Consider the following 15,058-nt stretch of genomic DNA (forward strand, 5'->3'; position numbering starts at 1 on the left):
AGAGATCAGAGTATAGTTTTCAAAAACCAGTCAACTTTTGTACTTTTGCCAATAGTCTAGATTTTCCCAGGTAGAAAACTACAGATGGACAAACAATATTCTTCTTTAGGATTTCTAATTTTGAAATTAAAGTGTAGCTTTTGACTTACCAGTATAGAAACTTGTCATGATGATAACATTAAGACCCACTGTGTGATAATAGAGCTGGAAACTACCTGCTGAACCAGCCCATCTGAACCCCAGACTGCTAATGTAAGCAACAAAATAATCACCATCATAGTTCAGCTGACAAACTTAAAAGCTTGATGTTTCATTTCAGGAGAAACCACTGCTGTCCAGACACAGATCTCCTGCTGCAAATGGGCTCTTTTCTTCTTTTGGTAGATGTCATATTGGTGAGATGTTGCTAGAGCTTACCCTGGCTCATTTGCCCATTCTCCAGATTATCAAAGGCTTATTCACAAATGGTGACACATTTTCAGGACTCAATGTTGCCATTCCAGTCTTATCAGCTGACACTTTCTGCATGATTGTGAGCAGAAGCCTTAGGCTCCCTGACCTTGCCAACAATTTTCCAGCATTTCAGGGTATTTCACATTCTGAAAATGCTTCACCTTTTATTTTAAATTAATGGGAAATAATCAAAGTCTTCCATGAATATTTTATATTTCCTAAAATCTGTATACATTTGGTATTCTTGCAGTTGGACAAATTTTTAATTCTACCACCCTCACCTTGTTCTAGTCCACACATTTTAGATTGCAATTTGGTTACTGAATGCGACCACCCCAACCAAGGGTCTAGTACCACTTAGGTACTTCCTGTGTGAAGGTTAGAAATGACACAATTTATGTGGGGTGTATATTCCTGCATTAAATGTTTGCAATGACACGGTCTCTTCTGGACAATGCTCTGATTCTAAGAAGTAAATTAATTAGAAGGCAGTATATTTATTGGTAAGGGGAAGAGAATCAGCGCTTTTGTGTGGGTGGGTGATGAAGAGACAGGAAAAAAATCCAGCAAATGAGAATGGAATGCTTTAGGCCTCTGGAGGCATGAATTAAAAGGAAAATAATACTTTACCTCTTGTACCTACCTCAACTTACTGTCTTGAATGAATAGTCCTTGTGCTATGAAAACAGCTAGTTTTTGGTGAAGTGTATAGACCATAACGAAATAGTTTGAAAACTATGAGAGTTTTGTTGTTTCAGGAAAGTAGATTTTGCTTAAATTCAACATGTATTTTTCATTCAGTAAATACTAAAACTCATCCTGTGGCATGTGCTTTGCTTACTGTGTTATTATCCAAGTTAGACAAGGAAAGGGGGATAGACAGAAAACATCTGGAGGAGGTGGTTTTTGTGCTGGGACTGGGAAAATCTTAGTAGGTAAAAGGAGTACATCCTAACTCCAAGGATTAGCTGGAGCAAAAGTTGTGAGTTTGGAGCTAACTCTCTTGACAAGTATTTCAATCGATGTATCTCCAGAAATAGTGAAACATAAAGAAATGCTAAGGTAGTCAGATGCCAGATCTATAAAGGAATGACTAAATTATGTTTAGTTTGTGTGCTTAGAGTTGGAAAGGCATTAAGTGCCACCCTGAGGATGTAAGCTTGCCTTTGGCTGGAACATAAAAGCAACATAAATTATTGACTATAAAATAGAGCATAGATTCTTCAGGGCAGGAAAAAAAGCATCAATTGGAATGCTTTGAGAACAGCACAAAGAAGACCATAGATAAAATTACTTCTTAAATTCTACCACATTCTGATTGTGCCATCCGAGACTACATCATGTGACCTTTATGATTCCAAGAATCACATAAAAGAGACCATGATCCCTGGGCCGGTTCCTGCATTTATCATCCGTTCCAAACTACCCTGACTTAACACTTTTAATACTTTCCAGGATGAACCAGAAATCACTTAGTACTTTTACCTCTCTCCATGTTATATTCTTTTTCCAAATTCTTCCATTTTCTATTCTTCCTTCCAAGAAATTATTTAAAATTATACTCATATTGTTCCATCAAATGATCATATCAATCAAATATCTCTTTTTTTCTTTAAATGTTATCTTAGTCTCCAGTATAACTCTTTACTCTATTTTAAAAAAATAAGGAAAATACAGGTACACATCTATGTTTGTTGTTCAAATAAGAAAATTGCAGATATTTGTCGACATATGCCAAATCAATATTAATCTTTGTTATCCTGCATAATCTGGTAGTCCTCTGTTAGATCAGTTGTAATTAGCATGACATTCATAAACTGAGGTTGGCTGATAAGTTGGCCTTGAAAGAGAGGTAGCTGATGTATCAGCTATCACTGGCACTGGAAACCGTGGGGTACTCCCAGTTGAAGTTTAGGAAAAGACCTTCATTGGCAGATATGTTGTGATATCTTTTTGGAAAAGTAGAAGGCTCCACCATTAGTCCAAAATAATTGCTCTGTATGGGAGACAAGATGCTTTACTGAGAACTAGAAGTTGTAGTTGTAATGAAGTTCACACCACAGCCATTTGCTTCATTGTAGCTGCTTTGAGAGTGCCCGTGGACAGTGGTCAACTGATTTAAAATAGCACGTTGATCCACTGCAATATTGTTCTGGTGGTCTAAATGACATTGATGATGGAGGAGAAAAATCACCTCTGATCAGGTTAGTTGTATCACCAAGTACGTGGCTAGTAGACAGCTTTCTTATTAGAGGCATGTTTAAATTTGCAGAAAGTAAAAATGAACTTTCTACACTAGTGTCAGCCACAAAACCAGAATTATGGTTATGCACATTACCCTCTGCTTTAAAGTGCTTCTTTTTGAAATCTTAAGCCAATGAAAATACCAGAGAGCCATTTTTATTCACAACTCTTCTTTTTATTCTCACTAAAACCTGGGGACAACCTCGTTTAAGATTTCGATTATGGCAGAACTGTAGCTAAAACCAAAGGAGAAAAATTTTAGTAATATTTTAAAACAAAACACAAGACTATATTAAGCCTAACCTATAAAACCTCAGATTTCACGTTTACTATGCAATGATATTATCATAAAAATGTGTACAATGCTGACTATATTTTGAAATTCCATATTTGGAATATACACATTTAAATAGAATAGTCATCAAATTTAAGAAGTTAGCATTTGCAGCAACGGTGAAAGCAACTTTTAAAAAAAAAGCTTTAATACCTTCATTTAGATTTCTTTTAAGATTCATAGTTGCTAGGAACGTTTTGCATAATCTTGAATAGTTAAGGCACTGTCTTAATTTTTAGAAAAAATAAAGAATTTCAGCCTTTGTAGTTTTATAGAATTTCAAAATCTTGCTTTACATTTATATTAGCATATTTTGATATACAAAATAAAATTTTATATATACGTTACCAAGTCATAACTACAATTACTGAATTCCTTGCTTAAAACAGAGACTTCTTTCTCTTCTGCCAGAAAGTCAGCTAGACAAGAAGATTTTTGCAAATTCTGCTGCAATTTACTAAACCCATAAATGTTAAGCAGTCTAAGTAAACTTTTCATACTTCCAGTTTCAAATAATCTGAAAGGGGCCTATCGTTCCAACACTTCCTTCTTAAAGACAGCTTCACCAATCACTATGGAAGATCCAGTATAACCCCACCAGATGGATTTAAATTGGTCACTCCCAGCCATTTTCCAGAGTTTTCCTGGAAATGTCAGAGAACGAAAATCATTTTCTTCACCTGATTCTGAGACACAATGTATGTAACATGGTCTTTTTATCAAGGATTCTTCAGACAAAGTCTGAAAAGCATTTTCTTCAAACATAGACTTCAAGACAAGTCCCCAGAGATTGTTTGATCACACAATAGAGATCTACCAGAGTTTCCTGAACCAGTTGGTCCGTCTTTATGAGACACATCTTGAATTTCTGAAGAAACAGGTGTCATCTCAAATAACTTTTTCTACTGCTACTTTTCTAATCTGCATGTTTTTGAGCACTGCAGCTACAAATGCTGTTCTGGCAGGCCTGCACAGATAAACTGCTAGGCCATCACAATGGTTCTCAACTTGAGAAGATGCGACATCACAAAACAACTGGTCTCCTAGCAACACAAGTGTAACATTAAGCCAGTGTTTATTTCTCATTCATCCAGTTAAAATGAAACATATAGGATACTTATTTTTATAGTGTGATCTGCAAATATTATCCCCACAAAATCTTTTTAAATAATTTAATTTTTTGGGTCTATGAAATAAAACCAATCTCCATACTTTTGTACACAAATTTATACCAGATTTATGAACAGAGTATAAAAAATGCACAAAATATATAAAATAATTTTAAAGTTATGGAATTTAAAGTGAAATTTGTGTTAAGCCTGTACAGAAAATTTATACCTATTACATTATAATTTGTAATTAAAGTGAAACAATTTTATTTGGAAATGGAAGTAGTTATTTATCTGTTTACTTTACAATAAGTAGCTCTATATTCAAAACATGAGCAGAATAATTATCAGTGTATTTGGTATGTTTATTAATAAATGGTAAATATTTATGAAATAAAAATAGATTAAAGTAATCAATCAAACTTGAGAAATCCCTAAGGGGGTAATTTTTGTTTTAAATTGTAATTCAGTGCTATAAGTAAAACAAATAACATATTTATTTTGTTTGTAATTCATGAATTATCACCTTTTGCCATTCTTTCACTCAGAAGTTTTTCAGTCCTAGAAGGAATAAATTTTCTTGTCATCTTTATAATCCATACTCTTGGGGCTTCTGTTAAGTGTTCCAAAATGAGGTTGATAAATACACTTATAAACAAGATCCTGGGTTCAATAAACAGTGCCTTCATTAAGGGGAAAACAAACAATCAAAAACAAAGAAATAACAGTATATGTGGGTTTCGGTGGAAAAGACCAGGTAATGCATTATAGGAAGCAATATGTTTCTCAGACCTGAAACAGTTGGCATTGTTAGCATAATGCAGCATTTTAAGGCAAGTGTTTTGTACACTAATTGTTAATAAAAGCTAGGTTTTGTATCACTAAACTGTAGTAAATCCAGCTCTACCAAAATTTGTATTCTTTATTTAGACATAAATTTCATTAAACATAAGCCAAATTCAAAATGAGAGATAAAATTTTTAAATAAATAAATGTTCACTCAATCTACAATGTAAATTTTTCCTTCAGTATTTGTATATTCCATTCTGTGTAAATATTAGCAAGTTGAATTCATGGCATATTATAAGTATTATAAAGTATAGTTAAGTTGGACTTAATCCTGATTCATAAATTTTATTTAACATACATAAATCAATAAATGTGATACCATCTGTTAAATAACAAATAATTGGAAAATAACAATCTCAAAATATGTAGGAAAATTATTAACAGATCTGATCTTAACTTTTAAAAAAATTCTTAACAAATTCGCTCTAGATAGAATATGACAAGACATAATAAAAGCCATATATTAAAAACTCATGACTATCTTCAAGTTCAATATTAACATACAGGAAATTTTTCCTCTGGTCCAGTAATAAGAAAAGTACCTCAATTTCACAAGTCCTAAATTACACTACTAGAAGTTCTAGCAAGAATAACTAGTCAAGAAAAAATATAAAAGACATTCAACTGGTAAACAAGCAGTAAAATTTTTACAGATGACTTAAATATACATAGATGGAAAGCTCCATACACTCCTCCAGTGACTGTTAGAAATAATGAACAAACTTAGTAAACTTGTAGAATACAAAATCAATAAACAAATATCAATTGCATTTTTATATAGGAACAGAACATTATCAGAAAGAGAAATTAGGAAAACAATTGTGTGTAAATTTATACCAAAAAGAATAAAATAGGAATATATTTGATAAGTGAAACAACAGTTCTAAACATAGATCTATAAATTACAGGTGCAAGGAATATAAGTAAACTTAATAAATGAAAGGAATTCTGTGCTTACTGATTGTATACAATGTGAGGAAATACTCTAATCTTTCACTTGTTCAATCTGCCCAGCACTACTTATTGAGGAGAATCTCATTTCTTCATTTCATTCTCTTGCTTCCGTTTTCATGGGTTAATTGATCATAGGTGTGAGGGAATATATCTGGTTACTCTATTCTCTTCTTTTGATTGGTGTCAGATTTTGAGTGAGTATCATGTAGTTTAAGTTACTAAAGCTTTGTAGGACTGTTTAACATCAGAGAACTTTACACTACTATATTTAAATTCTTTTTCAAGATTATTTTGGCAACTGAAGATCTTTGTGGTTACATACAAATTTTGAAATTATTTCTTCTATTTAATGGAAAAATCTCATGGGTATTTTGACATGAATCATACTAAATGTAGATTCATTTGGGAAGTATGGTTGTTTCAACCACATTGTTTCACATCATTAACATAAGAGATCTTTTCATTTCTTTGGATCAATTTTAATTTCCTTCATCAATGCTTTCTGTTTTTTAACGTATAGGTTTTCTCCTAATTTGTTTACTTCATTTGAACTTATTCTTTACATACATATAATTATATACATTATATTTTGAAAAATGTTTCCCACACAAATACAACAGGCAGAAGGCAGTGGCAAGACAAATTCAAAGTCCAGAATGAAAGAAATCTGATATCTAATATAACATATCAAGCAAGGTATCCATTAGAATAGAAGGAGAATTAAATAATCTCCACAAAAGCAAATACTAAAACTATTCGGTAACAGAAAAAGAAATAATGAAACATCTACTCTAAAAATAAAGAAGCAGGATGCTATAGAAAGGAGAAAGGCATAATTAGAAAGGCAATAGATATAATGACTTACAGCAGTATAAATATGATGTAAAAAAGGACATCAAAATTTTAAGTGTCAGAGCATGAAACAGGACAAAACAGAGTATTTTCTTCTTGTTTCTGTTCTCTGTATGATGCGTTTGAGTTTGTATTCATTTCAGTTAATATAAACAGATATAGTAATGGGTCAATATACATACAAAACAGGGTAACCATAAGTCAAAATCTTACAATGAAGTCACAAAGCCAGAAAAAAACCAAGATAATAAAAGAAAACTTATAAAGCCACAGAAAGATAAAGAAATGAACATAAAGGAAATACCAAATCAACTGGAAAATGAAGTTCAAAATGGAAATAAACACCAGTTTATCAATAATTTTTACAAATGATATTGGAATTAGTGCTTCAATCAAAAGATATATATTGCCAGATTGGATAATATAACAGGACCCTACATTATGAAGCATACAAGAGACCCAATTTAGAAAGAGGAACACACATCAATTCAAAGTCAGAAGATGGAAAAATATATTCCATGCAAATGGCCATGACAAGAAGGCAGGACTAGCAGTACTGACTTCACACAAAATAGGCTTTACAACAAAGGCCATAGAGAATGATAAACAAGGACATGATATAATGATTAAAGGAGCAACACACAATGAGGGTATTATACTCATTAATATATATGCACTCAATATAAGAGCACCTAAATACATAAAGCAAACACTAATAGATGAAAAGGAAGAAATCGATGGGAGCACAATCACAGTAGGAGAATATAACTCCCCATTACCATAACTAGACTGGTCTTTCAGACAGAAAATTAATAAGGGAACAAAGATACCAAAAGATATGATAAAATAATTGGATTTGGTTGATATTTTCAAAACACTACTTTTCCCCAAAACAGAATATATATTCTTTTCCAGAACACATGGAACATTTTCTAGGAAAGTTTATGTACTGAGGCACAGGAAAAGCCTCAACAAATTTAACAAGATAAAAATTATTTCAAGCATCTTTTCTGAGTATAATACCATGAAACTAGAAATCAATCACAGAAAAACAGGGAGAAAAAATGACAGCATGTAAATTAAAAAAAGGTACTATAAAAAGTTGGGGAGGTGAGGATTTTAAAGAAGAAATTAAGAAATATCTTGAGAAATATGACACAACACTACACAAAGTCTATGGAATACAGTTAAAGCAGTCTTAAGAGGGAAGTTCACTCTGACAATGTCAGCCTCAAAGTATAAGAGCAATTTAAAATAACTAATCTAAAGTTCTATTTAAACTAATCACGAAGAGAAGAGCAAACAAAACCAAAAGTCAGCAGAAAGTGGGAAAATAAAGATCAAAGGAGAAAGAATTGAAATAAAGATTAAAAAATAGAAAAAAATCAATCAAACTGTTTTTTGAAATAGTCAACAAAATTGACAAAACTCAGAACAGGATCACCAACAAGAAAAGAGAGAGAACACAAAAAACATAAGAAACGAAAATTTAGAAACTAAAAGAGTACATCAAATTTGCAAAATATCATAAGGTAATACCATGAGCAACTGCATGAAAACAAACTTGATAACCTAGAAGAAATGGAGAAGTTTCTGGAAACATTCAGCCCACCATTATTGCATCAAGAAGAAAATGATCATTTGAACAGACAGATCACCAGAAATGGAATACAATTATCAATAAAATAAAAAATCCCTGCAAACAATAATTAAGACCCAAATAGCTTCACTGGGGAATTTCACCAAACATACAAAGAAAAATCCATACCAGTCCTCCTCAAACATTTCCAAAAGATTCATATGGATAGAGTACACCCAAACTCACACCATAAGGCCAACATCAACCTGATAACAAAACGAGACAAAGACACTACCTAAAAAGAAAACTATAGGCCAATATCATTGATAAACATAGATGTAAAAGTCCTTAAGAAATTATTAACAGAATCCAACATCAAGTAAAAAAAATCATACACCATTATCAAGTTAGGTTCATCCCAGGAACACAAGGATGGTGTAACATATGCAAATCAATCAATCAATAGTGATACAACTTATCAACTAAACAGAGGACATGAAACCATATGATAATCTAAGTAGATGTAGAAAAAACATTTGATAACATTTAACACCTATCTGCAAAAAATATTCTTATCACAGTGGGTACAGAGGGACCATATCTCAACATAATAATAGCTATTTATGACAAATATATAGCCAGCAAAATACTCAATGGTTAAAAACTGTAACCCTTCTCACAAAAACCTGAGACAAGACAAGGTTGCCAATTCTCACAATTTCAATTCAATATTGTCTTGGAAGTCCTAGCCACAATGATCAGGCAAGAAAATTTCATTTCCTATCAAATTATGCAAAACATTTCTTTTTAGGACTGAAACAAATGATCCTAAGATTTAAATAGAGCCATAAAAAACCATAGTTTCCAAAACAATATTGAAGTAAAAAAAAGAGGCTTCAGGAATAATCCATCAGGTCTCCATACACTATTGCAGAGCTACAATAATGACATTGACATGATATTGGTACAGAAACAGGCATATGGACCAATGGAAGAGAGTAGAGGGCCTAGGAATAAATCTACAGGCCTTTGTTCAATTAATCTTTGACAGAGTAGCCAGGAATATGACAGAGAAAAGACCATCTCTTCACCAACTGGTTTTGGGAAAGCTGGATAGCGGCATGCAGAGCAATGGAGTTAGAACACTCCTTGAATCCATACACAAGAATAAACTCAAAATATCTTGAAGAATTAAATGTAAGGTAAGACACAGTAAATTTCCTTGAAGAAAACATAGGCAAAACACTCTGAGATAAATAGCAGCAATGATCTCCTAGAACAGCCTACTCAGGTAATGGATGTAAGAGCAAAATTAATAAATGGGACCTAATAAAACTTATAAGCTTTTGCACAGCAAAGGGAACCAAAACCAAACAAAATGACAAACTACAGGATTAAAGAAAATATTTAGAAGTGATGCAACTGACAAAGTCTTAATTTCCAAAATATAAAGACTTCATGCAACCTAATAATATTAAAAAAAAACAAGAAACCCAATCTGAAAATGTGCAGAATCCCTAAACAAGCAATTCTCCAATAGAGCCATTCAAATGCCACACAGATATATGGAAAAAAAATTGCTATCATTATCAGAGAAGGGCAATTCAAAACTATAATGATATATCACTTCCCAGTAGTAACAATGGTCATCATTCAAAAGTCCACAAACAATAAATGCTGGGGAAGCTGTGGAGAAATGGAACCTTCCTACACTGCTGGTAGAATGTAGTTTGGTGCAGTCATTTTTGAAACCAGGATGGAGTTTCCTCTAATGGATAGAAATAAACTTAAAATACGAACCAGCAATCACACTTCTGGGTATATATCAAAGGGAACCCTATTTCAAGAAGCCACCTGCACCACAATGTCCTTAGCAGTGCTGTATACAACAGCCACAATATGGAAGTAACCTAATTGTCCAAAAACAGATGACATAATTCAGATGTTATGCCGTATTTACACAATGGAATAATATTCTGCAATAAAAAATGATAAAACAATGACATTTGCAGCAAAATGGATGTCCACAAAAAGTGTCAATCTAATTGAAGTCAGCCAGAAAAAGAAAGAAATATAATACATGACATTACATATGAAGAAGCTTAAAAAAATATTTGGATAAGAACACAATGATTTCATCTACAAAACTGAAATACACTCGCAGATCTACTAAACAATTTTATGATTACTGCGGAAAGGGGCTGCTAGAGGATATATTTGGGAGCAGTAGATTTATAAATTTATCCACTATATATAAAAATAGATATTTTCTAAAATTTCTTCTGTATGACACAGGGCAGTATGTTAAATATTGTGAAGTAAAGTTTTATAGGCACAGAAATATATGCATCTACAGGGATACTATGCTATACACCACAGATTGACGCATTATAAATGGCATTTTTCAATGATAAATAAAAAATAAATATGTAAATAAATAAATAGATTAATTAATTAATAATGTAATAAAAGAAATACAAATATTCACACTACTTAACTTTACACATCAAGAATCTAGGAGAAAACAGAAAGAATAAAGAAGAAAATTGAATCAATGAGAGTAAGGCAAATAACAAGAGAAACAATTCAAAAGATAACATAAATACCAAAGTCTGTTTCTTTTAAAGATAAAGTAGACAAACGTTTAGGTTGTCTAAGAAAATAAAAACTTAAATAAAATTAGAAATAATAGAGAAGATATTACCACTGATGTTGTAGAGATGCATAGCACATAAGAAATTAACACTAGCCAACAATTTGAATGACCTAGAACAAAAGACAAATTCCCAGAAACATATGTCTTCCAATACTGAATCAAGAAGAAATTAGAAAGTTAAATAAGGCAAAAGTGTGTATGAGTAAATCAGTAATCCAAACCTCACAAACCAGAAAAAATTTACAAGTTGACTTTACCGGTGAATTCTGTCATGTATTTGAAGACAATTTTTCACTAATTCTTCCAAAAATCTTCCAAGAATTTGAAGGGGTGAAAGTTTCCAAACTTCTTTTATGATGCCTGGTTTATTTGCATAACAATGTTAGAACGGACATTAGATGCAAAATATGGAATATTATCCCTGATGAAAATATGTGTCAAAATTCTCAACAAAACAGAAGGAAAATGAATTCAACAACACATTTAATGTATCATACACATATATGAGTAAAGGGATTTATCCCTTGGTTGAAGATACTTCAAAATACTCAGATCAATAAAGGTGACATGCCACACTAATAGAATGAGAAATAAAACTCACATAATCATTTCAACAGGTGCAAAAAGAGCATTGTATACAATGCAACATCCTTCTAAGATACTCCCAACAAATTAAATTAACCATGTCAGTGGCACGATATCAAATACACACAAACACTGTGCGGAGAGAAGCGGAGCATTTCTCTTTTTATTGATTCTTAGAGAAAGGGTTTATATATGACATGCACAATGCCTCACATATCATCTAAGTTATAACAATGTTAATAATCTTTAGCTATTTATGTCCCCATGCTCCTGCAGTAAGCACAGGATGTGAAATGATCAAGGATTGTTTTAAAGTTCATCACGGAACTTCATTAAGTAGGCCATCTCTTATCCAGCTGGCTGTGCCTGTCTTAGGTTGTCCCCCTATGAGGATCTTATCCAGCATAGGCTCTCCAGCCATGCAATGAGCAGGCCATTTCTTATCCAGCCTGGATATGTGACATTCCTCACAGCTTGTTTATCAGTTCAGCCCATGGGCTTATCCTCTAGAGCCTTCAGACTGGAGCTTGCAAACCAAACATTCCTTGACAGAAAAATAGATGAACAAAATTTGATGTATATATGCAATGGAATCAATACATTTCATTCCTATCAAGAGTGTCCACGGTGTTCCTTTTTCTTCACAACCTCACCAAAATCTATTTCTTATCTTTTTGATGAGAACCTTCTGAAAATTGTGAGGTCTTGTCTAATTTTTGGTTTATGACTTTCCTAATAATTTATAACTATGAACATATTTACATGTGTCATTTAGCCAACGGTATGTTTTCTACAGATAATTGATTCAGATATATCTATTCACTTCCTATGGACTTTTTTTAATAGATTGGTTTTTGTCACTGTTGTGCGATAAGAGTTTGCCATATATTTGGATATTAACACTTAATTGAAAAATATCACTTTCAAATATATTCTCCCAATGTGTTGGTTGACTTTTCATTTTATTGATCATTTCTTCTGCAGTGTAAATCTATTTAGAGTGATACAATCATAATTTGTTAGTTTTGCTTCTGATTCCCTTGCCAGAGGAGACATGTAGAATCAATTTAAGTCCAATGTCAGAGTGTACTTCTTATATTTTACCCTAGGATTCTTTGTTTTCATGTTTTATGCTTTATGTACCCAGGAGTGGGATTGCTGTGTCATATGATAGGTCTATTTTAATTATTTAAAGGAACTTCCATACTGTTTCCAAAGTTGATGCACCAATATTCATTCCCACCAACAGGGTTGGAGAGTCCCTTTTTCTCCACAACTTCCCCAGTGTTTATTATTTGTAGACATTTTGATGACAGCCCTTCTCACTAGTGTGAGTTAAAACATTATTAAATTTTTGTCTTGCATTTGTATAATGATTAGCTATGTGAGCATGTTTTTATGTTTCTGATTGTCATCTGTGTGTCTTCTTTAGGGAATTGTCTTCTGCTCATTTTCTGGCTCAGTTGTTTGTAGATTTTTGAAATGGAGTTATATGAACGATTTGTGTATTTTAGAAATTAGCCTCTTGTTGATTGCACTGTTTCCTAATGTTTCCTCCCATTTGGAAGTTCATATTTTCATTCTGTTTATTTTGCTATGTAGAAGGTTTTAAGTTTAATTAGGACCTATTTGTTTATTTTGCTTTTATTGTTTTCAGCTTGGGAGATTGACATAAGAAAATTTCGCTACAATTTATGTCTTGTTTTGCCTATGTTAGATTCCAGGAGTTTTATTGTGTCATGTATTAGATTCAGATATTTAAAACATTTTGAGCATATTTTTGTACAGTGTGAGGGAGTGTTCTAATTTCATTGATTTACATGTAGCTGTGTAGCTTTCTCAAAATCACTTGCTGAAAACTGTCTTATAGGCATTGTATATTTTTGTTTCCTTTGTCATAATTTATTTGACCATAGGTGTGATGTTTTATTTCTGCCTCTGTGTTCTGTTCCAGTGATATACACGTTTGTTCATTTTCCAGTATTGTGCTGTATTGATTACTTTTTTTGTAATAGAGTCTGATATCTGGGAGGGTTATGGGTTGTGACTCCAACTTTCTTCTATTTCCTCATTGTTTCTTTTGAAGTTCTGGTACTTTTGCTGTTCCATACAAATGTTAGGACTTTTCTAATTTCTGTGGAATATATCATGTATTTCGATATGAATCACTTTATATTTGAGGATATCATTGTTTTATGTATATTTTAACAATATTATTTCCTCTAAACTGAGACCTTGAGATTTCTTTCTATGTTTTGCATCATCTTCAAATTTATTTATCAGTGTCCTATTGATATTATTATCTTGGTTCATTCAAACCTATTAATAGGTTTTTCATTTTTGACCTGATATCATATGGACTTTTTAAAATTATGGAATATTTAATTGTTAGTGTAAAGAAATGTGACAGTTTTTGTATATAAATCATGAATCATGCTACTTTGCTAAGTGTCTTTATTAGTTTTATTTGTTTTGGGTTGGAGAATCTTTAGGGTTCTCTATATAGGTTATTATGTCATCTAAAATAATTACACTTTTACTTCATTCAATCCAACTTGAATAAATTTATTTCTATTCCGATTGCTGTTGCAAGGACTTCCCATACTGTGTTTAATAGAAATGGTGAGTGTGGGCATCCTTGTCTTATTCCTTAATTTGGCTTTCAGTTATTCACATTTGCATATTATGTTGTCTGTGTGTCTGTTATTTATGACTTTAGTTATGTTGAGATATATTTCCTGAATCCTACTTTGGTAAGAGGTTTCTGTTGTTGTTGTTTCTGTTGTTTTTTGTTGTTGCTATTGTTGCTGCTTTTTCAATGAGGAAAAGTTGAAGTTTTTGAACTGTTTTTATGGATTTATTGGGATGACCACGTCACTTTCCCTTTTTCTGTTGCGAATGTGATGTATCAAACTGATTGATTTCATGTGTGTTCCACCTCTCTTATGATCCTGCAATGAATTAAAGTTGATCACGGTGTATAATTCATTTTAGGTATTGCTGGATTTAGCTTGCTAATAATATTTTTAAGAATTTTTACATCTATATCAATCAAAGATATTGGCTTGAAATTCACTTTGCCTGTACTTTGTTTGTTGACTTTGCTATCAGGGTGATGAAATCTTCATAGAATTAATTTGTGAGTTTCCCACATCTTCACTGTTTTTGAATAGTTTGAAGAGCATAAGTTCTGCTTTGAATTTTTGTACAGTTTTCCACGGGAGCTGTTTAAATCTGCACTAACTTTTAATGATTTTTTTAAATGCAGATTCTTTCATTCTTCTAGTAAACAGTTTGTTCAAATTATTTGTTTCTTCTTATCCCTGTCTCTTTCTAGACATTTGTCTATTTCTTCTAAGTTGTCCAGTTTATTGGCATGTAAGTGTTGACAAAATAATCCCTTTATTGTATATCTGTTGGAACAATTGTTATTTCTCCACATT

General features: G+C 32.2%; 1 long non-coding RNA gene across 1 annotated transcript; it reads right to left on the reverse strand.

Moving 5' to 3' along the window:
* Nucleotides 1-2,850: 2,850 nt before the first annotated feature.
* LOC140693827 (uncharacterized) lies at nucleotides 2,851-3,983 on the reverse strand. Its single transcript, XR_012069528.1, has 2 exons — nucleotides 3,712-3,983; nucleotides 2,851-2,933 (listed from the first exon to the last, which is right to left on the reverse strand). It is a non-coding gene; the product is annotated as an uncharacterized lncRNA (long non-coding RNA).
* Nucleotides 3,984-15,058: the final 11,075 nt, after the last annotated feature.

Source organism: Vicugna pacos, unplaced genomic scaffold (assembly GCF_048564905.1).
Source record: "Vicugna pacos unplaced genomic scaffold, VicPac4 scaffold_20, whole genome shotgun sequence".
Classification (NCBI taxonomy): domain Eukaryota; kingdom Metazoa; phylum Chordata; class Mammalia; order Artiodactyla; family Camelidae; genus Vicugna; species Vicugna pacos.